A 23,470-nucleotide genomic window follows, 5' to 3' on the forward strand; every position below is an offset into this window, starting at 1 on the left:
ACTTCTTGTCTCCCTGGTGGAGGTGCCAAGTTGAGGTTAATATCAAATACTCCGGTGTAAAATCCCTTGGAACTGTGATAAAATGAAACTAAATCAACGTAATCGACGTAATCAAAAAATACAGGATAGGAAGGGTGGAGGTGCGTGTCCAACCATTCTTAGGATTGACGACATTATGGTGATGACTTCCCGTAGACCCAGAATCATGAAATTTGACATGAAGCAAGTCTTATACAACAAGTAAAGGGAGAAATTCAAAAACAGTAATCTTTTAATTGTAATATTGTAATAATTGTATAATAATATTGGGGGGAAAATTAAAACAACTCAGAACAGGCAGGAAAACCCTCGGTGCGTGAATTCGACTTGCACTTGACCTGTTTTTTTTAAAAGAACGGGAACTAAATGACTGGGAGTGTGCGACAAAATTCACAAAAATTTATATACATGCGTATTTATTATATAGGATAAAATAATCTAAAGGGTGGCAAGATGGGACGACGCTCTTACACGATTCTTCATTCAAAGCAGAGAAGCAAGTCCTTTTTATACACCAAAAAATATTTTGCTATTTCCAAAATCGAGTACATTTAAAATTTGAGTGAAGTGTATTAATTTTCGAATAATTAGATGGAATTTGGAAAATGACCATGTAATAATGGATAACTTCCAAAACGTACGTGAAAGTATATTGCTGAGTAGAAATACGTATGCATCGGTTATGTTTAAAATAGAAAATGAACAATTAAGTCTCATCAGTTATAATCTCGTTAAATAACAGTTAAACCAATAAGTGCAACTATATATATAAATAACTCCACTAATTATATTACTTAGCAGGTTAATTGGGAAACGCGAGGAAGTAGAAAAATAAAATAATAATTTAGAGCACTTTGTAGCTACACTAAAATAATTACATACGACGTAGTTAACGAGGTCTTAAAAGGTGTACTGTATGAAACAAGTTTTGTGCCACAGTTGCGTCATTAAAATTGTAAATCGTCCGACGCCAGTGGTACCACCGTCTATTTAAAGTGAGTTGCAGTCAGAGGCCTCCGTCTGGTCGTAAAACTGGCGCTCTAATTAAACCTGACCGGAATATACCTACGTATATGTATATAAACATACGTAAATAGTAATGCCGAAAGACCTGCAGAAGGAAAACAAAAGAACCTACTTTAATTACCCTGACCGTAACTACATCTTTGATGGAAACTCGTCAATTGCACCGCTAATGGTAAGTATATTATTGGAAAGGCAAATTAGGAAGGCGAAGTCCACAATTAATCACTATGCAAAAAATGTGAAATTGGAAAATCACATTTATCCGAAGTAGAATGTACACTCTTACAGTTTTTCCCTTATTAGCAATGTATACTGTTCAAATATGGCGTAACTTTTGGTTACATTTTGAAATTTCAGCACTTGTCTATTTCTGGTATTTGAGATTCGAGTGCGAGTTTCATATTATAAATTATCTTTTTAATTCAAATTTCTGCTACTTTTCTTCCGAAAAATCAGTCATCAGTTTCATTGTGACACTCAATCTTGTATTATGGAAATTAATAAAAAGCTTGGTTAAGTTAAGATCGTAAATTAATGATATGAAATTCTAAAAGCCCCAACTGTTCCGGCAATGATGACGATGACGCGCATTCGCGTGATCCGCCGGTGCATTCGCATTGCACCGTCCATATCTGACAACTATGTCAGTAAAATCTGCATGTGAATACATTGGCTTTTGCTTGTATTGTAACAGTAATACTTTGCCAATCGAACGCCAACGAGTGCAGATTATTACTAATCGTTACGTACAATTGACTTGTCTACGTATCAGCTGTTTACGAAGGTCACGAATAGGTATGTGTGTTTCGTCGAAAGTCTGTTCTCAATCATTTACGGCTCGTTAAACTGGGGTACTTTTTGTGCACACTTTTTACATCCTCTACGTTGTAGTATATACTATAACTATATGCATTCTATATTGCCTCCAAATGTTACTCTTAAAATATTCCAGAATACTGATCAGACATAATGTACTATATATTGCGTTCTATATTCATTAATGCCAGTGCATTTGTTGTCTTCCCGCAACAAAGTAGCAACTGCCTGCAACCGCGATCATCAGTCAGTCAAATGAGCAAGGTGGCCGTGGATCCCCAGTCCCACTGGTATTGCTACCGTGTTTATTCGGCCGCTTAATAATAATCAAAGTTGCCGGTTACCAAGCGGCCAAACTGCATATACATTTCTGCATACGTATCCCGTAAAATCGTTTCTTCAATCGAGGCCTAACCAATGGCACCCGACCCGGCTCACTCGAAACAATGGATCAATTAACGAACCCAAATATGCAAATACACAAGTCGCACATACAGAAAAGTTGTCGAAATATCCACGAAAGTACTGCATTATTGCAAAAATAATGGGCAACGCCACGGAGAAAGCGTAAAAATTGGGTTACTTAAAGTAAAACCATAAGACTGGTTTGTTTGTCTCGACATTTAGGGTTCCATATCTCAAAAGGAAAAAAGGAACCCTTATAGATCACTGTCTGTCCGTTAAGACTCTTCTTTTCAGAAACTGGTGGAGGTGCCAAGTTGAGGTTAATATCAAATACTCCGGTGTAAAATCCCTTGGAACTGTGATAAAATGAAACTAAATCAACGTAATCGACGTAATCAAAAAATACAGGATAGGAAGGGTGGAGGTGCGTGTCCAACCATTCTTAGGATTGACGACATTATGGTGATGACTTCCCGTAGACCCAGAATCATGAAATTTGACATGAAGCAAGTCTTATACAACAAGTAAAGGGAGAAATTCAAAAACAGTAATCTTTTAATTGTAATATTGTAATAATTGTATAATAATATTGGGGGGAAAATTAAAACAACTCAGAACAGGCAGGAAAACCCTCGGTGCGTGAATTCGACTTGCACTTGACCTGTTTTTTTTAAAAGAACGGGAACTAAATGACTGGGAGTGTGCGACAAAATTCACAAAAATTTATATACATGCGTATTTATTATATAGGATAAAATAATCTAAAGGGTGGCAAGATGGGACGACGCTCTTACACGATTCTTCATTCAAAGCAGAGAAGCAAGTCCTTTTTATACACCAAAAAATATTTTGCTATTTCCAAAATCGAGTACATTTAAAATTTGAGTGAAGTGTATTAATTTTCGAATAATTAGATGGAATTTGGAAAATGACCATGTAATAATGGATAACTTCCAAAACGTACGTGAAAGTATATTGCTGAGTAGAAATACGTATGCATCGGTTATGTTTAAAATAGAAAATGAACAATTAAGTCTCATCAGTTATAATCTCGTTAAATAACAGTTAAACCAATAAGTGCAACTATATATATAAATAACTCCACTAATTATATTACTTAGCAGGTTAATTGGGAAACGCGAGGAAGTAGAATATGACATCGACAAAGTTAAAGTAAACGTTCCCACTTTAAAAATTCTTTCTACAGTCATTAGTGAATTCTACTAACAATATACCTACAGTAAACGAGTAATAGGCATAAAATAGGTGAAACAATAGACTTGCTTCTAATTTAAATACAACACATAAAAAACAAATACAGGTTTAGGAGCCTTTCCAGTGGCGTAGCATGCAGAACTGAATTCTAGGACGTAGAATTTTCATTGTGAGGCATTAAATCATCTACTTCTTCTTTTAAAAGTTTAGAATTATGAAGAAATATCCTCGTAAAATACACCGCACATGATTGTAGGTACATGAAACCAATTCTCTCTTCTTAGAAGTTCGTTATCTTTCGAATGATGGCAGCTGACTCGAGTACATGGATATTTCTAAATTTTTCTTTTCTTTTATCCCTTCGTAACGCAATTTCGCATAATCCGTTCTTAGTGCGCCATTATGTAATAATCAGAATATACTCATTATAATTTCATTTAAGTAAATCCAATAGTTTCGACTTGCGTTCATCATCATTATCATTGTCGTCATCATCGGTCAGTTACATAGTCAGTCAGTCAGTCAATCAGGACAAACTCACTTATCTAGAGATTACCGTTTCTGTCAAAAAGACAAACGGATAAATTTTCCTTTTGGAGTACGAGAGAAGTCTACTCTAAACGATTATTTTCATTGATACAATTGAACATCATCATAGGGTCGTCAATTCTAAGACTGGTTGGACACGCACCTCCACTCTTTCCTATCTTGAGGTAACCTTCGCATTTCCCCAAAAGTAGAACAACCTAACAACAAATAGTAATCTAACCTAGGTCTGCCTCTAGTTATCTTCACTCCTGTTTTTGCCTCTAATATGTCTCAGACTAGACCTTCATGCCTGAGAAGATGTCCTACCAACCTATCTCGCCTCTTTCTTATTGACTTCCATAGAGTCCTCTGTTCTCCTATTCTTTCTAATTTTTAACCTTTTCTATCCACGGTATTCACATCATTCTCCTGTAACATCACATTTCGAACGCTTCCAACTTTTTCAGCTGCGCCTATCGTTCATGTTTCGCACCCGTTTAGGCGACTCAACCCTGCGCTATCCTTTGCTTTATATCCCTACTGCTCCTTCCTTCTGACTTATCTATAGTAGTTCCTAGGTATCTAAAATCAACCACTTCTTCTAATTTTTCGTCTCCTATCTCTATATTCGCTCTTTCCGTACTTTTTCTTCCCTTGCATACCAGTATTTTTGATTTACTTTTATTTATTTTCATACAATACTGTTTTGTCAATGCCGATTCCATTTTATTTAAAGCTATCTCTAACTCCACTTGACTGGATGCTAATCCTGTTTTATCATCTGTAAATCTAAGCATACTACTCTTTTACCTCTGTATATCTATCCCTACATACGTACTGTCTTTAATGATGTTGATCTCGTCTTTGATGTATAGATTAAAAAGCAGCGGTAACAGTTTGCTTACCGCTCTGACACCCTTCCTAATATTTACTTCTCCACGGTGCAGCCCCATCTCTATAACTGCCTCTTGCTCTTTATACAAACTACGTATCACTCTTCTATCTCTGTAACTCATCCCTACTTTTTTAAGTATATTTAACATCTTGTCTCTATTAACATAGTCAAAAGCTTTTTCTAAATCTACAAATCCTATGTATGCACTCTTTCCTTTTTCTATCGTTTTGTATTGTTACCCGTAAAGCTAGAATGACCTCGTTCCGCTATTTTTTCTAAACGCCAATTGACCTTCCCCTAATACTACTTCCGCTCTACTGTCTGCTGTGTGCAATTGATAAGCCACTGAAAATCAACAAATAAAATATGTACCTCTTTTTTAATGCAGTTGCTACACCACTGGTAATGGAATAAGTGGGTGGCGGTTGATGGTACCGGCTGTTCAAGAAAAGATTTATAGAGAAGAGGACAGAGAAGTGGTCAAAGCGCAGCTTTTACCAAGCTTAAAATGTATATGTGTGTGCATAAGTACGTAATGTGTTACTATAGCTATTTCAAAATTTCATGATCCTTCGTATGTAGACTACTGTTAGCTACTGTTCATTTCAAGAAGTTAGAGATATGCCCCTTCCTTTTATTAGGATGCGCTGTAGCATAATTCCAAATTCAATCATATTTGTCTGCGGAGCTCATTCCTCCACCGATCATCGAACGAGAACTAGTCAAAAGTGTACAGTACCATTTGCAAAATTATTTAAACTGCCTCGTTAAAATTTAAGAATATGCTTCATTTAAAAGCATATTTAGCCAAAAATAATAACAAGTGAATTAACTTAATGCTCTATACACCTATAAAACTCTTGCTTTGTTTTCTGTTGTTAATTAATATGCATTTTTGTTATAGAAAATTGCTTAAAATTTTCGTCTAGTACTGTACAGTTCTAGCCGATCTCCTAAAATCGCCCATCTAGAACTCTGCCTGTTGAGGCTTGTTCCAACTATTTCTATCTTGCTCACGCCTAGTGCGTATTCTTTCTATCTTCGCGCAGATTTCTTCAAAGTAACAATTCTAACAAACTGAAATGGATTGTAATCAGTTATTTCAAAAGATTACGTCTTGTACTCATTCATATATCCATTTGTATGACCGCTTTTCTAGTCAGAAACTCATGGGCGTAATAATCCAAAATCTTTATCCGCTTCAGTTTATTCGACAACAACTTGTAATTTCAGTAAATACGACGTCTATCCGAAAAGTATTCGTCCTGCTTTTATATCTTCGCGCCAGAATGTTCGAGCGACCTCTGCGAGGGATGAACGTCAACAGTAAAACCTCAGGAACTTATTGGTTGCTCGCTGACACTTACACGACGTATAATGCATGCGCAGCGTGTATCCTTTTACAAGGTTTTTTTGCGTTGGTCGGATTTTCTTATTGCTAAAAATAACTGAAAGATGAAATTAACGAATTTGCATGAAATTTGGCTTCAAACTTGGCAAAACAAAACAACAATCTTCACAGTGGAAGGTCTCGTCCGAATTACGTCATAAAAAAGCACTTCAAAGTCGGAGCAATATCAAGACAATGCAGATTGTTTTTTTTNAATAATTAAAAGTAAAACAAAAACACTAGTATGCATGGGAAGAAAAAGTAGAGAAAGAGTGAATATAAAGATAGGAGACGAAAAATTGGAAGAAGTAATTCTTGGTATCTACGAAGTCAGATAACTCAGGATGGAAGGAACAAGTAGAAATATAAAACAGGATAGCGGAGGTGGTAGATATCAGTTTCATTTAAGAAAAAGGTATTAAACTTACTGTTTTTACAATACAATACACGGTTGAGTAATTTAAGAAACAATTAACATATACACCTTTAAAAATTTTCTGTGTTGCGTCTGCAAGGATTTTGAATGGTTTATTTTGTCGTTTTGTGTTGTTTTATTATACCTATAAGAATATATGGAAAGAACGAATATAAAGATAGGAGACGAACAATTGGAAGAAGTGCCTGATTCTTGGTATCTACGAAGTCAGATAAGTCAGGATGGAAGGAGCAGTAGATATTCCTTCTATTAAATTTGTGCGTAACTGGATATATTCTTCAATATTTGAAGACATTGTTATAAATGTTACCAAGCTATTTTGATCTTAATAGACACAAGTTTCGTTTGAATGATGCCATAATATTGTAATTCCAGCTAGGCTTAAACAAAGGCGGTCACTTTTTGACAGTTTTATTATTAGATTACTGTTCACAAATATGTAAATATGTTGGCTGCTCAAGTTTTAGGGAAATGCGAAGATTAGCTCAAAATAAAAAAGAGTGGAGGGACGTGTCCAAAATTTTAGGACTGACGAAGTTATGATGATGATTTTTGTGAAGTATGAAACACCTAATGAGACCGTTTGTAAAATACGTATGTCTCTCATTTAAAGCTACAAAACAAATCAAATAGAGTACCATGAAACTGAAACAAACCGCAAGTACAACAATAAACTTCAGCCGCTTAAAACGCGTTCCAACATCCAAGTGTCACCTTCAGTTAGAGATTTCAGGACTTGGTTTTATTCATTTAGGGCTTTAGGGTATGATAAACCACGTTTAAGATAGTCCGGCTGACTTGTAAGTAGACAAATCATTAACTAAATAAAAAAACTAACTCATACTTTCACATTAATTTCGTGGAAGTCAATAAACCTTCTAGGATATGAACGTAAATCTAGCTATGCTCATTACATTTCCCCATTAGTAACCATTGGCTGGTTATTGGACGAACCCAGCAGATATCTTCTATAAGAACAAAGGCTTTCACGGCCGGAATCCATAGTAGAATGAGATTGTGATGAGAGCAGTTGTTGCGAATTTTAGCCAAGATACCAGGAATATTTCGAATTATACGATAGGCATTGGTAATGTAATTCACCACCAACTGACGGTTGAATAAGAACCCTACTAGAATGCACTATCACACTACTAATTGTCCTTATTGAAATAGTCTTTTATGAAATGACCACTAAATAAATAAACAAACTAAATAACTAAAGAAGTAAATTCCACAACAATCCAAAACAAACTGAACAACCTGTTAGAAACTACGACATTATGTGTATTTATTCCAGTCATTTCCAGCGTGTAATTATACGAGGTTATATAAATATTTAGCTTTTTACATTTAATGAAAACAAAATAACAAAAATTGGTCCTTCTGGACACACCCTTGTATCACCCCACGTGGGGTTAATGAGCCCTGCCAGGCAAAACTAACGTTTAACACATGTGAATGGTCAAAGTAGGTCTGCATCTTGTCTCAACTTTTACAACCATGACACATGCATTTGTTTTCATACATTGGTACGTTATGTTTCAATACCTTTACCAAATGCTGGGTGGTGAGGGTTGTTTGTACACCGCTTCTAACTATTCCGTAGTCGTTATAATTTCTTTTCTATTTAAAATAGCATAATACTGGACGTCATGGGTCACATTAGCTCACTTCAGTTTACTATCATAGGATTTTCGTTTGTGATGGATACGTAGTTTTTCTAACATGTTCGGTCATCTAATGGACCTTAACGCGAGTGCATTTTCTTCGGCTGATCCGTAACTTAATACCAAACATAAACAATAACATCACCCCAAAAAGCAGCTGATTCCGACCTACTGAAGGTGAATTTTTCTACGATCAGCTGGCAATCGTAATTAATTTGCGATTGTGCAGGGCCGGCATCAAAACTGTTACAATTTTATAATTTTTTATTTTGTTTCAAAAGTCAAAAGTGTTATAACATTTTATGCTCCAAATGCCCGTAGGAGTCTGTGGTATAAATATTAATTATTATAACTGGGACACCCTATATCTTGAAGTCTCGACAGCACTACCACTGAAGATGTCAGTCGCAGTATCTGACGAAACGTCTGGACAGAATAGTTCAGTTAGACCACGGTCCTATAGCCCGAATCTTCATTCTACTATAGATATCTTCTACTTATTTTTTTTGGTCGTCTAATAACTAATGCTGCAATGCAAGGTATCAACCAAATTAAAAAAAAAGACATGTTTTGTTATTATATTCTATATCAAATGTTTTTATTTGAGTTTACACAAGTATAGGTACATATTTTATTAAAAACAAATGTTTTCTGTTTATGTATTTTTTGCCGTATATTTCTCGAATTAACAAGAAATTAGTAATGTGTACGTGGTTTTTTGCAAGTAAAACCATATTTTTCAAAAAACACACGTGGTTTTCGTTTTTTATTACTACAACATTCAAATGTTTACAATGTAATTGTGATAAGTGATAACTTTTTATATCTCTCAACAAGGTTGCGTTTATTGTAATCAAATATTTACTTAACCTTACGACAAATTATAAAAATACAAAAAAATAAGCAAAATAAAATTGTAAGGACTTCTTGTCTCCACGTTTAGTACCTATTTATTTAAAACGAGTACTCTCAATTTTGAATATACGAAACAATCATCTTCTTCTCTTACGATAATGGCTTGGATACAACGAACAAAATTCTTAGCCTTTTCGTGTTCGTTATAACCGAGTCCGACTATAGTATTTACGGTAGTTCTTCCTTAAAATCGATTAATTAAAAAAAATAGACTCTGGCGGAGGTGTTGGACATCCTTTTCATTTAAGAAAACGGTATTAAACCTACTGTTGTTATAATATACGATTTTAAGAAAAAATCAACGTATATACCTAAAAACTTTTTCTGAAATGCGTCTTACGATATACGAGAAAATAAACTCCTCATTATTATGGGGAATCGGGTGAATAGAATTTGAATGATTTGTTGTGCCCTTTTGTTTTGGTTACCTATAAGGATATAGGGAAAGGACGAATATAAAGATAAAAGGAGAAAAAGTAGACAATGTAGCTGATTTTTGATTTGATATTAGGAAGTCAGGTAAGTCAAGATGGAAGAAGCAGTAGAGATATAAAACAGACGATAGCGCAGGGTTGAGCTGCCTTCAACCAAAAGGAGTTACCTCTATGATAGCGAACGGTTAATTTAGAAATTGGAAAAATATTGTTGAAGGTGTCTGCCCAAAGTGTAGCACCGTACGGGTGCGAAAAATGGACGGTGGGTACGGTGGAAAAGATTAGAAATATGGTGTTACAGGCGAATGCAGAGGATACCGTAGATAGAGAAGGTTAGAAATGACGAGGTATAGGAAAGAATAGGAGAACAGAGGACTCCATGGAAGTCAATAAAAAATAGGCTAGATAGGTTGGTAGGACACCTTATCAGGCATGAAAGTCTAGGCAGAGACGTATTAGAAGTAGAAACAGGAATTAAGAGGGGTGGAGGTGGACCTAGAATGGATTGCTATTCGTAAATAGTTAAGGATGTGGAATGGTCTAGTTTTGGACCGAGCGGCATCGCCTAGAGGTTTAGACCATTGCTTAGCATTCGGGAGAACGCCGGTTCGATTTTCCGGGTCCGTCTACCTTGGTCCAAGTTTTTCTGTGGTTTCCTTGGATCAATTACGCAAATGCTGGGGCAGTAATATTCCATAGATAATCTATCATTCTCTTCTGTCTTTATTTCGTCCGTCTTAACTTTCTCACCCGAACCGCCACCCTAAAAGCAGGCTGAAGAGGACCTTCCGCCCTACCTTCCGGTGTAGGCCGGAGGGACTGTCCGCCCACCAGCATTATTGGCTGATGGGAATGAAACACCCAAAAGTTTTTTTTTTCTTCTAGTTTTGGGAAAATGCGAAGATTAGCTCAGGATAGAAAAGAGTGGGGGTGCGTGTTCAACCATTCTGATGAACTGATGATAATGAAGTATAAAGAGAATTCAAGTTTATTGTTAAATTTAAAACAATAGAAATGAAGAAAAAGCCAATTAATCCTTATTCTAAATTTATATAGTGTTTCGGATGATCAACGGAGCAAATATGAAATATATATTAAAGTAATAGAAAGTTTGCTACCCGAATTTGATGTCTAATTTTAGAGTTTTATTTTTAAATGTAGGTACACATAATAAAACATACCATAACCTTTAACCTTATTAAAATCCAACTTTTTCATCAGTTTCGCTTACTTAAATAGGTAGGTGAGTCCATAAATACATCGTGTAGGTTTTATGAGCAACGAGCAACATGTTAGATACCGATTTTTTTTTTATAAAAATCGGCGTTTGTTTACACTGTGTTACTCATTTAGCTGTCAATGGTATTTTTAAAAAAGTGGGTCAAAGTGATCTCTCGATGTTGTAACTGCGACAAACTGGCGAAAACGATGATGAAAAAATAAACATGGACCAGAAGTGATAATTACTGCTTAATCTATTTGTAAAAAAGAAAGACAGATGTTCGCAAATAGTAAATATATAGATGTACGGGAGGTCTCTGCTTCAGGGATAAAAAGCCGTTAAAACATTAATTGTTTTAGAAATGCATCGGGTACGGGTTTTCCCAGGTACTAAATAATCGGGTACTCAATAAAGTCACTGTGATTAATGGATCAAGTCTTCATTCTGGAAGAGTTTTTATTAAATACCACCCTTTCCAGCATCTTAGAACCACACTAAGCCCCGTTTAAAAAATCGTTTAAACACTAAACCAATGAAATTTCAGTTCTTGGTTGGCGGATTTTCAAAAAAAGGGTTCAGTTGAAACCGTTGAAGTGAGCCTATAATGTTTATACTAACACTAAGTCTGCAAGGTGAATCATATTAATAAGTTACCGTTAATCAAAATCTGATATAACAACAAGCGCCAGAAATTTTAACAGTTTGACCATACTGATGTATTCTTCTTCATGAGAAAAAGTAAACCCAAGAACTTTATCAAACTAACAAATAATTTGGTATCGTAATTAATAAGTAATACAAATGTGGTGTTATAAGCGGATGATGAGGTATTGGAAAGAATAGGAGAACAGAGGACTCTATAGAATTTAATAAAAAACAGGCGAGATAGGTTGGTAGGACACCTTCTCAGGCATGAAGGTCTAGTCAGAGACATATTAGAGGCAGAAACAGGAGTTAGGAGGGGTAGAGGTAGACCTAGATTAGATTACTGTTCGCAAATAGTTAAGGATGTGGGCTGTTGTACTTTTAGGGAAATGCGAAGTTTAGCTCAAGATAGGAAAGAGTGGAGGTACGTCTCCAACCAGTCTTAGGACTGATGACCTTATGATGATGATGATGACAAATAAGGACAAACAACCTATCCCAATATAATCTTAATTACAATTTTTATTAAGTAGGTGTTTTCGTCATACTTATTAAATTATCACGGCTGGTTTTTGATTTTTCCTTTTTCTCTTGTATAATTATCCGACTGTCGCGTACTCGGCGTCATTTAAAAAAGTGTTGGATCTACCAGGTACCGGTTCCAAAGCGGGTACCGGTTCCAAAGCGGGTACCCGACCCATTTCTAATTTTAATTTTCGTTTCCATAACGTATGCTACTACTATACCAACCGCTAATAGCACGGTAGATACTGAGAAACCAAAATAAGTCAACGACCATTCATAATTAAAACACATCAATTTTAAATAAATAATTGCCTACTTATATCTAAGATATATCTTGTCTATTAGAAAAAAAATTAATCAATTTTGAAGCAAACTCTTACTGTTTCTACTGCTTTATCTGTTACCTGTACGTTTAGTAAGTATATGATTGTGACACATCTAAAAACATATTCAATGTTTTGAAACAAACAAATTTTATATGCAATAAACTTATATGAAACTATAAAAAAGATATATATGCTTTCATAAGCAGTTGTGTTATTATCAAATAATTTAAACGCGTGTGGCGCTAAATAAGCAAAATTGCCATAGTTATTAATGAAATGGCATTTTTATTATTAAAAAGTTAAATGTTACATCAACATTAACTTCAAAGATGCCAATTCAACAAAAATTTGTTTGATAAGCCGGAAAGATTAAGAATAGTTTATGCTGACTTACTATCTTTTTCAGCTTCAATTTTATTTAATTAATATTAAAGCGTTAATAAAGACTGTTTTACGAAAGAACTTTAGATTTGTTTGATAATAGATTTTTAATTGAGAATACATTCTTTCAATATTCAGATTTGGATTGTTTTTGATTCATTTGGAACAGATACATGTCTCATTCAATCGGATTCTCCATATTTAGTAGTGCCGAAAATTACAAGTGCAATGAAACTTTTACTGACTGTATACTGGCACCCATAGAGTACGTCTTAATCTCTTAATACTCCCTCAATAGTGATATCAATAACGTATTCAATAATGTATTTAAAAACTAACAAAAAGTTTGCATAACAAAAATTATCAAAAAGTTTAATGTCGCGTAGCGGTCATCTTAGGTTTTGGTACGTCAATTCCTTCAGTCAAAACTGACCTTTTATTAATCTAAATCTACTATTTTGAAATTTTGGCTGAAATATATTGGTGAGACCGCGATTATCCAAATGGACAGAGGTCACACTTCCATGATACACGTAAATGATGTAGAAAAATGACCTTTCCAATTTTACAAAAATTTTGAATATATAAAATATATATATATTACAGCGCTCCTACCGAACAACCACTTCAAACTTTTGCGCATCAAAAATTTCTTACGCCGTCTTACCCATTTACGGTAACATATTCGGATAATATGAAATAGGGGGAGGGGTAAGCTAACCCAGCAGGAATAGGGGGGCAAATACAGAGGGTGAAACCACCCTTCTTTTTAATTCCGTCATCGAGACAGTTCTCAAAATTTTACAGAAATGTAGACATTAGTGTACTCTGAATTCTCGAAGGGTGGTCATGCGGTTCATGCAATAAAACTGTCAATAGTAGACTGCCTTTGATAATGCCTAAGTGCAATTACAACTGTATTACACAATTCAAACGAAACAGGTTTTATATTCTGTTATGCTCCGACGGGACTTGAACCTTGACGGAAGTGGGTGGATCGGCTTGCAAGTTTGATGATTTAGGGAGCCGGGCCATGGGGGGGGGGGCTTAAAGAGAAACCAGACTAATTGTAAGACAAGTTCCTGAAAGAGGACAGCAGCTCTTTCAGTACTCAGGGTGGCAAAGATCATGAGGATAGGTATGGCACTCTGATGCACAAGGCAACGGGAAACCATCACATTATGATCCCGAGTAAAACGTCTAGTCAGAGACATATTAGTGGCAGAAACGGGAGTTAGGAGTGGCCTAGATTAGATTACTGTTTGCAAGTAGTTAAGGATGTGGGTTGTTCTAGTTTTAGGGAAATGCGATGATTATCTCAGGATAGGAAAGAGTAGAGGTGGGTGTCTAAAGGTCTTAGGACTGATGACCTTATGATGTTGATGATATACCTGTTCCTACAATGCACAAAATAATTTAAAAGCTTTCAGAAGGGTGTATTCAAAGGAATTCCACTACTCTGTTTTAACGAAATATAGGAAGTGCGCAGGTAGCAGAACATTTTTGTTCAATTTCAGTTGCAAAGATAAACTTACTAAGCCTTAATGGCCCCTAACATTGTCACTAAATAAAATTAGGGTTGTCCTCTTTATTTCTGCAGATGTGAGCCATTCGACAAAGTAAGCTTATAAGTCTTCTGGAAGTTTTATTACATTAGCCGCCACTTTAGATGGCTCAGAGTTTAGCTAATGACATAATTCATCAGTATTCTGTCGAATTCATGAAGCTTAGATGACGATTCCGATACCAGTGGATCTGGTACAGCTACATTTTGTGCATTTCAAAAATTCTCGACAAGATCCATAAAGATATAGACTTGTCAATTTGAAAACACGACGTTTCATATATTCTAGCTATCTTTACGTGGTAACCAACTAGTTCAAAATTGTGATCCGCATCCGACAGGATACTAATCACCATGAACTTTTTGTTCTATTTGGTTACTGCAACCACGTAGCGGTGGAGGGCGCGAATTCAGATTAACAAGTCGATACCCCTCCCTATGACGTTCATTTCGCTGTTTGTAATCACTTAGGGGTGAAGCTATTGTAAAAAAATGTCATAAGCGTCATTTGGAACGTAAAAGGTGAAAACAAAATCGGCCTCCGATTATTAAATTTTGTTTTATTTACTCTTTTTTTTTTATAAAAAGTTAATGCACTACAGATGAGGAAGTTGCCTTCAAGTTTTGTTTACTCCATAGAAGTTGGATGATAAAAAAACATATATATATATATTAATTATTTTCTCATTTAATTAACAATGTTTATATTTTCGTTTATTTGACACACATTTGGATTATCATTCTAGGATATTCCTTTACAACGACGTAGATATTCGAGAGGACTTTGATCGAGTCAGTTAAAAAATTGACAATTTCGCGGAATTTCCAATTAATATTATTCACGAAACGACGTTATCAAGCATATTATTAACGCTACGTATACATTTGTAATACAGATTTATCGGAGGCGATTCCTGGAACTAGCATGCGTACTTTGTACTATGGATTTACAATAACATTTTTTATTTGTCATTATCTCTTCTGATGCGCCAATTGCGGTTTCAATTCAGTGGTGGCACGTCGATTGAGATCATGTGTAGTATCAAATGCAGGAAATAATTTAACAACTAATGAAATTATACAGTAGATAGCACACCATTTTCATTCAATCTCTGACCTGGAAAAAACGGAACCGGAACAAAACTACACCGCGGCAGGTATCAGTTTGATTATAAATGGTTTAGCTTCAGCGTATTCTGCACATTAAGAAGTCAGGAATAGCAAAGACATGATTCTTTTTCCATTTCTTTCCCTTACTCACTCAGAAATATGGTCGAAAGATTTAGAGGTTTAGACCATTTTTAGAATTCGCTAGGTCTGTCCTGATCCAAGTTTTTCTGTGTTTTCTCCTCTTGGATCAAATACTGGGATAGTAATATTCCACAGATATCTCCATTTCGTCCATATCAACTTTCTCATATGCTTCGGATAAGTCCGCAATAAATTATCTGTGAGAATGGATGTATCTTCTTTCTTGTTTCTACTTGGGACTATAGTCATTAGCTGCGTTTTGATCACGTCCTTGTTAAGTTAGAAAATCTTTCATGAGTAGTACAGACAATGTGACATGAAATAACCGAATAATAGAACGCGGTGCGACGGTTAGAGGTTGCTTAGGTACTCAAAAGATCAGGGTCGGCTTTATAAGTGCCCAGTTGGAATTATATCTTTAAACAAGCATCTTGTTTTCCTAAACTCCTGGGAATTTAGAACTTTCTTTAAAGTCCGAAGCTGGCAACATGCTCATATTCTGCTTCTTTGCATCTCTTTTCTTAGTAAAAGTAAGCGTTCTGTTAACAACCTCTCTAATCTAGTTAGTAAGTTGAAAGAGGAATGTAAATGTAACAGTTTTTTTTGTGGACTATGCCAATTTTGAACTATATCAACCACTCATTCTTACGATTCCTAAAAGGATTCCGAAGAATTTTTTGCCCTACTTTCCGGTTTAGTTCAGAGGAATTATCCGTCCACCAGAATCCCAAAAGTCAGTCCCTTTACTCAAGATATGAGTAGAAATCCGAGCCAGCAAGAGTATAAAAGTTTTATTTGCGTCAATATAGAACCAACACTAACGTTTCGTTTGCCAAACTATCTGATAAAAATTTCTTATAATTGAAAACCTAGTAAGAGTTGGCTTTCTATTGGTACAAATTAACCTTACATACTTACTGGCTCCAAAAGGACATGATATTTTATTTTAACGACAATTGTTTCGTCTCCATGTAGCTTCTTCTTATTGCAAAACAAATTTAGTAACCAAAATAAACGAGGCAAATCAAACAAAACAGTAAATATTTATTTTCAATTTTTGACATTGTTTTTTGCACATTATAAATCTGCTAAATATACTCCCAAATTATAATGACCCCACCTCCCATGAATTCCCACAATTTTTAAATGTTTTCGTAGAAAAGCCGTCGCTGTTCCAGTTATACAACATGTAGTTTCAAGTGTGACGACCTGATGTGAGTAATTAAAATACTCACAATGATGTAAGGGTCATGATGCGTAGTATCGTAGAATAAAATATTATTTTTTACATAATATATCAGCGGAACATCGTCCGAAGTACACTTATTGTATTGTATTGTATTTTACATGGAAGTGGAAAAGCAACACATTAAGACACGTGCATTCTTGTATTACGAGGGTGGATTGATAAGTTTCCGGCCTGACCAAGAAAAACAAGGTTTTTAAAAATTTTTTTTTTTTATTTCTCAACATAATCTCCTCCAAGGCTGATACATTTCTCATAGCGGTGTTCCAGTCTATTAATGCCATCTCTATAGACTGATTCGTCAAGCTCCTCAAAATAACCATTTACAGCTTCGATTACTTCTTCATTGTCCGCAAATCTCTTACCGCCAAGCCATTTTTTGAGATTAGGGAACAGAAAATAGTCACTCGGGGCTAGGTCTGGAGAGTAAGGAGGGTGCGGCATCAATTCAAACTTTAGATCGTTGATTTTAGCCGTCGCAACGATTGACGTGTGCGCTGGTGCGTTATCGTGATGAAACAAGATTTTTTTCTTCGCCAGATGAGGTCGTTTAATTTTCACCTCGTGGCTCAAACGTTGCAATAAGTCTGCGTAGTATTGACCAGTGATAGTATTACCCTTTGCAAGGTAATCAATGTATATAATACCTCTTGCATCCCAAAAAACAGTAGCCATAACCTTGTTCGCCGAAAAAATTGTTTTTGCCTTCTTTGGAGTTGGTTCCCCTGGTCCAATCCACTGTTTAGACTGTTCTTTGGTTTCAGGAGTGTAGTGGTGGACCCACGTTTCGTCAACGGTTACGAATCGACGCAAAAATTCGCTTGGATTACGCTTATACAATGACAAATTTGCGGTAGAAATGTTTTTTCGAATCAATTTTTGGTCGACTGTTAGCAAACGCGGCACCCATCTTCCACAGAGCTTTTCCATATGCAAATGTTGGTGCAAAATATGTTGCACACGTTCATATGACATCTTACAGGTCTCAGCTATCTCACGCACTTTCAATCTGCGGTCTCCCAGCACTATTTGATGAATTTTTTCGATCATATCTGGAGTTGTGACCTCAACGGGGCGTCCTGAGCGAGGCCCATCAGAGGTGCTCACACGACCCTTTTTAAACTCGGAAACCCACTGCTTAACGGTTGAATATGACGGGGAGGATGTCCCCAGTGTTGAGTCCATCTCTTTTTTAATTTCCTTCGGCGTTAACCCCTTCAAATAAAAGTATTTGATGACAGCACGATTTTCCTGCTTTTCCATTTTTACGAAAACCACAGAGGCGTCTTGTTCAGCGTGCTGTCAAACCTACACTAGCAAGGAGATCGGGCTGAAACTATAGCTACAAGCTATCCAAGGATGGTACTATAGAATGTCACCTCAAGGTAGGCCTAGTGGCGTCATCTCTTGGTTAGGCCGGAAACTTATCAATCCACCCTCGTAATACCTACGAAAATTTTCGTTACTACGTTCGCAAAACTATTGGGTTTGGCTATGGAAGAGGGGACTCACCTACGAAATGGAAGGGATAAGAAAAGGAAAGAATCATCTCACTCGCACTCGCAGGATCAATGAGGAGCTACTTGGTTAACGATGGGGAGCACTCGGGAGTCAAAAGAGCCGAGTTTGCATGTATTAGATAGTCAGATAACTCACAATCAACATGAAATAAGACATTAAACAAAGGATACGTATCACAGGATTAAATGCCATTTACGCTAATAAATTATTGCTAATCAAAACTTGATATACAAAAGGCGGCAGAAATTGTCATATAATAACAAATAATTTAGTATAGTAATGAATAAATACGTAACACAAAATAGAACAAATGACCTACCCCATTATAATTTTTGTTACCAATTTTCATTAAGTAGGTTTATTGTTATACTTATAAAAGTATTATTGCTGGTGTTCGTCGTTTCTTTTTTTTTCTGGTAGAAGTACCCGGTGTCATTATCCGTTACTCGGCCGTATACTAAAAAAGTGTCGAATCTGCCGGGTACAGGATCCAAACCGGATATTCGCTTCGTCTACGTACTTTATACATACCTATACATGAGTTGAAATTATGAACTGTTCTTTTGTTTCAGGTGAATCCAGCAACAAAACGACATAATTAATCAAACTGGGTAAGTCACGAATTTTTTTTTTAAATGTAATAGAATTTTGGGTTTTGACTAGGAAACTTGCTTTTCTTAGGAATGACTAATAAGTAAATCTACGCATTGATTATTACCAGAGATGTGATTTATTGAATTTAAAACGTAAATACAAAATAAAAAATACCTATTTTTATCTTACATTTAAATACTTTTTTGAGAAAAGTTAAAAGTTTTGCTAGTATCATCGATTATATATTATATTATATAAAATGATGAATGAAAGTTGCTCACACTGGCCATTGAAGGTATTACAAACTTAAAAAGGGCACAAAGACATGAGTATGAATGTGTTCTAATTCTTTCATTGAAGAGAGCCCAAGGAATTCTAAATTCCTTGAAAATGGATAATCTAAAATACTGGATCGATATTGTTTTCTTGGTTCAATGTCATGGTTCATGGAATTTTGAAGTTTCAAATTGATATCGGCATCTGCCGAATCACCGCTTATCGTACCTTTAGTAAGGAACTACGAAATTCTATGCATTACGATGAAACAGCCCGTAAAACAATATCAAATTGATATACCGCAGCTGTGTAAAACTAAAAACTACAAGATATTGTGGTGTCCTAATAAATGCCTATAATCCAACATTCTTAGAAAACGATTCGAAAAACTTCACTTATTAGATGAACTCAAAGCTAAAGAAACTATGGATTCCATTTCTTTCCCTTGTCACAATGTGTAAAAGATCAGAAACAGAATGGGGTTGTAAATATTCTCATATAAAATGATTGATGTTGATTTTACATCAATAAAATTATTTGCAACCCTATTTTGGCTCTGATCTTTCACAGTAAACAAATTATTTTGGCATCAGTGTCTTTTTTCCAATTAAAACGAGTGACAAAGGTAAATAAGAAAGGATATAGGAGAATTATTTGTTGCTAAATTAAATAAACTATAACAGAAGGATAGAAAACCTATATCTGAATCACATCAAACAGAAAAATATAAATCAAACTCAATATTCGCAGCTGGTGATATAGTGAAAACACTACTATTAGTCTAGAAAAACTCCAATATTTAAAAAATGAGCAAATGTCGGCAAGGTTTTCTTTCAAACTATTTTATTATTAAGTCAACCTAGAAAATTAAATAGGTACTACAAAAAAGTATTTGTTTGAAAATACGTATTTTGCATTTAGCATTTCAAATACAAAAGGGAAATCTATTTTGTATTTTACATTTGAAATAACAAATCAAAAAAGTATTTGCATTTTGTATTTAAATACTTTTAAAAAACCATTTTGCACATTTCTAATTATGACATACTTATCAGAGGTAGGTACTATCCGGATATAGCATTCGGATACTTTTTGTTCATCCAAGGCTGTATCTGAACCCTTTCAGAAAAATATATTCGTATCGGGCTACTTTTTATCGTCTTACAGATACAATTAAATTTTTCTTGTGTCATGCGAGCGAGATAGCACCTGGTATGAATGCTTGCTTCATTCTAATGCTTATTATAAGCGAATTCTACTGCAATTCAATTTTCTAAAAGCAAAATAATAACTACTAGTTCTTTAACGTTGGTATCAAAACATTATTTCTAATGGTGCTACTTAGTCCCGCGGTTGGTGCTAAACTCAGCACATTTATTCGGGTCAGAAGGTTTATGTAAAAAAATAAAAACAGCAATCACAACCAGAACTGCAATCTACCATAGTAAGCACATAATTAAAAGTGATATGAACGTGTCATGTAACGCGATAAAAACGGTAATTGTGCTTCTTTATTATTTGTTTCTACTCATTGCCCGAATACGCCCGAGGTTATCGTTCTCTAAAAATGTTATTAATTATTATATTAAAAAAACAAATGCATCATATCATCTGTCACATGTATGTACAAATGTATATATTTACCGTATGTGGTATCCACGAGGTGTTCATTCATTAACAAGATGTTTCATCGTCTACAAAATGTTCGTAACACGCTTTCAGAATTACAGAATACTCTTATAAATAATTGAAATAATCTACACACAATCGATTAAAACAATTGAACGTAATGTCAGTGGGTCAGTTGAACTTTGTTATTGGATGCTTTATATTAGTAAAAATAAAATCGTCGACAGACTGAAGGTAAAAGTAAATAAACTCATAAAGGATAAATATTCGGTAATTGAATGATTTCGATGCGTTGCGTCTAATAACGTTGTATGTTCGTGTAGGGTTTTTTACATGAATTTGCTTGTTATAGGTTTGTCGGTAGTTTAATTAATACGAATTTTTGATTTTTCGCCTTTAATGAATCGTAAAATTCTAATAGGACATATATAACATAAGGAGCGTTAAATAAATTCCTACTTGAAGTCCCGCCAAATAATTACAGTCAGGGGCATTATTCCGCATATAAACTTAAACCCGAACAGAATTTATAAGGAGGAAGACTCACGTAATGCGTGGACCTTATGTTAAAAAAAAATGGACAGACAGACAGACACATTTTCTATTTCCCTGTAATCTACAAATAAAGAACTATTTTATTTTTTTTTTTTTTCAATATTTTAGGTTCAGTAGTTGGTCAATTTTCATATATTTTCTTAAGTAACTTTAAAACTATTTATTTTAAAATTACAAAATTATAAATATATTTGAGACCCTTACAACAAGTCCTTTCATTTGATATGTCACACAGTACAGTTTTGCAAAACTTTTTTTTAATTTCCTATTGGCCTTCCAAAAATGACCCCTATGTTCAAAATTAATTTACGTACATTATGCGTCCGTGTTTGGGTCACAGAAATTCATATGTGTATTAAATCGGTTCGGAGCAAATTGACTGTAATAAACGGACAGACAGACAGCCGAGTGTCCTATAACGGTTCTGTTTTCCATTCGGACGTACAGAACCCTAAAAAAACACTTTTGTGATATATGTATGATTATCTGCGGAAAATCGAGGAGTTTTTAAAGACAAATTTAGACTTTAAGGTGAAACAAAGGATATTATAAACCCACTAAAGAAGCAGAAATTTCCAATTTTCATATAAAATTTTTTCTTAATAGTAATTTTCAGTCTAGGCTTATTTCTATCTTCTTATTTTCCAAAATTGTTTTACGTTATCGCCAGAGCGAATTACGATTTAGGTTATTGGAATTTTAAATATAACTATTATATGTGGAATATCAAATAATTATAATTACCTCTAAAGATTTTAACTTCATTTTATCCATAAATTAAATGAAATGATAATGTTCTAAAATTGTACAACACTTATTGTACATTTTATAGCTTTTTCTCATGATTATAACAAAATTAACCTTTAGGATAACGGGTGTCGTTTATTAATTATACATTTTATGTTTACAATTACATGTGCACTACAATTAATTACCATGTTATCACTTATATTCATTATGGTGAACTTGCACTGCTTGCAACTGCAGTGATAATAAGTATCGCAATATTTTATCTCTATAATATGCCATATTTTTGAACTATTTATAATTCCATTTATATTAAGAAATTTTGTTGTTCCCCTCATGTATATAGCGACATCTATCGTAGTTTTAGCTTTCTTTCACTTTTTATTTACTTAAGCATTATCGTATGACCTAAGCATGGGTGGATTTAAATTTATATTCTTACAACTGTTATTATACATACGTTTCAATCTTCAATATTATCTATAAAACTGAGCGATGAAGGTTACTTTATTTAGGTGGGGTCCAATTATTTAAACAGTAAATATTTTTGTACTTATTTTATCTTTAGTATTTTGCAATAAGGTAGAAATGTTTGTCAAAATTAATTTAGTTTGTATGGGTTTAACTGGTTATACGAGTTTTAACAACTAACATTTTACATACTACCACATGGTGATATATGTGGGGCGCGGATGTCGTTTGTACGTATAAGGTCCGTAATTAGGTCGAAGATATAAATTTTATGGAGTGAGGACTATGAAATATAAATGTTTTTGCACCTCAGCTTCAACGAAGAGTAGCTAAGCGTCCTCAATACGTCCCTGATTTATTTGATCGCAATTAGTATTATAGAACCAATAAATTTGCTCTTTTATTAACATCTTACAAAAAGGTCCTGCTAAGAAATATACTTCGTTTACTTTCTCTAGGGATGTGTCTCTTTCAATGTCTTGGATGCGCGCTGGCAAAATCGTAGGTAGGGAGAAAAAAAGCTCATTACACTCTCGACTCTTGTTCATTAAACATACTGTTTCATACAGTACCTGCCAAAAGTTTTGTTCAATCATGAATAGTAGTGCGAGTCGAAAACAAGCGTGAAAGCCTTTAATATGTCTTCAAATATAAATAAACATCTCGTTGATATTTTCACTAGTAAATGGTACTAATAACAGCACATTTGAACAATGCAATTGTAGTGGATAAAATGATCAATTTTTCCATA

General features: G+C 34.7%; 1 protein-coding gene and 1 long non-coding RNA gene across 2 annotated transcripts in view; one reads left to right on the forward strand and one right to left on the reverse strand.

The window, feature by feature from the left end:
- LOC108735155 overlaps positions 1-23,470 on the forward strand; it is a 480,326-nt gene that overhangs the window by 248,719 nt on the left and 208,137 nt on the right. The window contains exon 3 of the long non-coding RNA XR_003231530.1: positions 19,020-19,058. This is a non-coding gene — a long non-coding RNA (uncharacterized LOC108735155). The remainder of the gene's footprint in view (positions 1-19,019; positions 19,059-23,470) is intronic.
- LOC108735153 (mannosyl-oligosaccharide 1,2-alpha-mannosidase IA) overlaps positions 1-23,470 on the reverse strand; it is a 129,741-nt gene that overhangs the window by 26,929 nt on the left and 79,342 nt on the right. The gene's annotated exons all lie outside the window — the stretch shown is intronic.

Source organism: Agrilus planipennis, unplaced genomic scaffold (assembly GCF_000699045.2).
Source record: "Agrilus planipennis isolate EAB-ADULT unplaced genomic scaffold, Apla_2.0 scaffold102, whole genome shotgun sequence".
NCBI lineage: Eukaryota > Metazoa > Arthropoda > Insecta > Coleoptera > Buprestidae > Agrilus > Agrilus planipennis.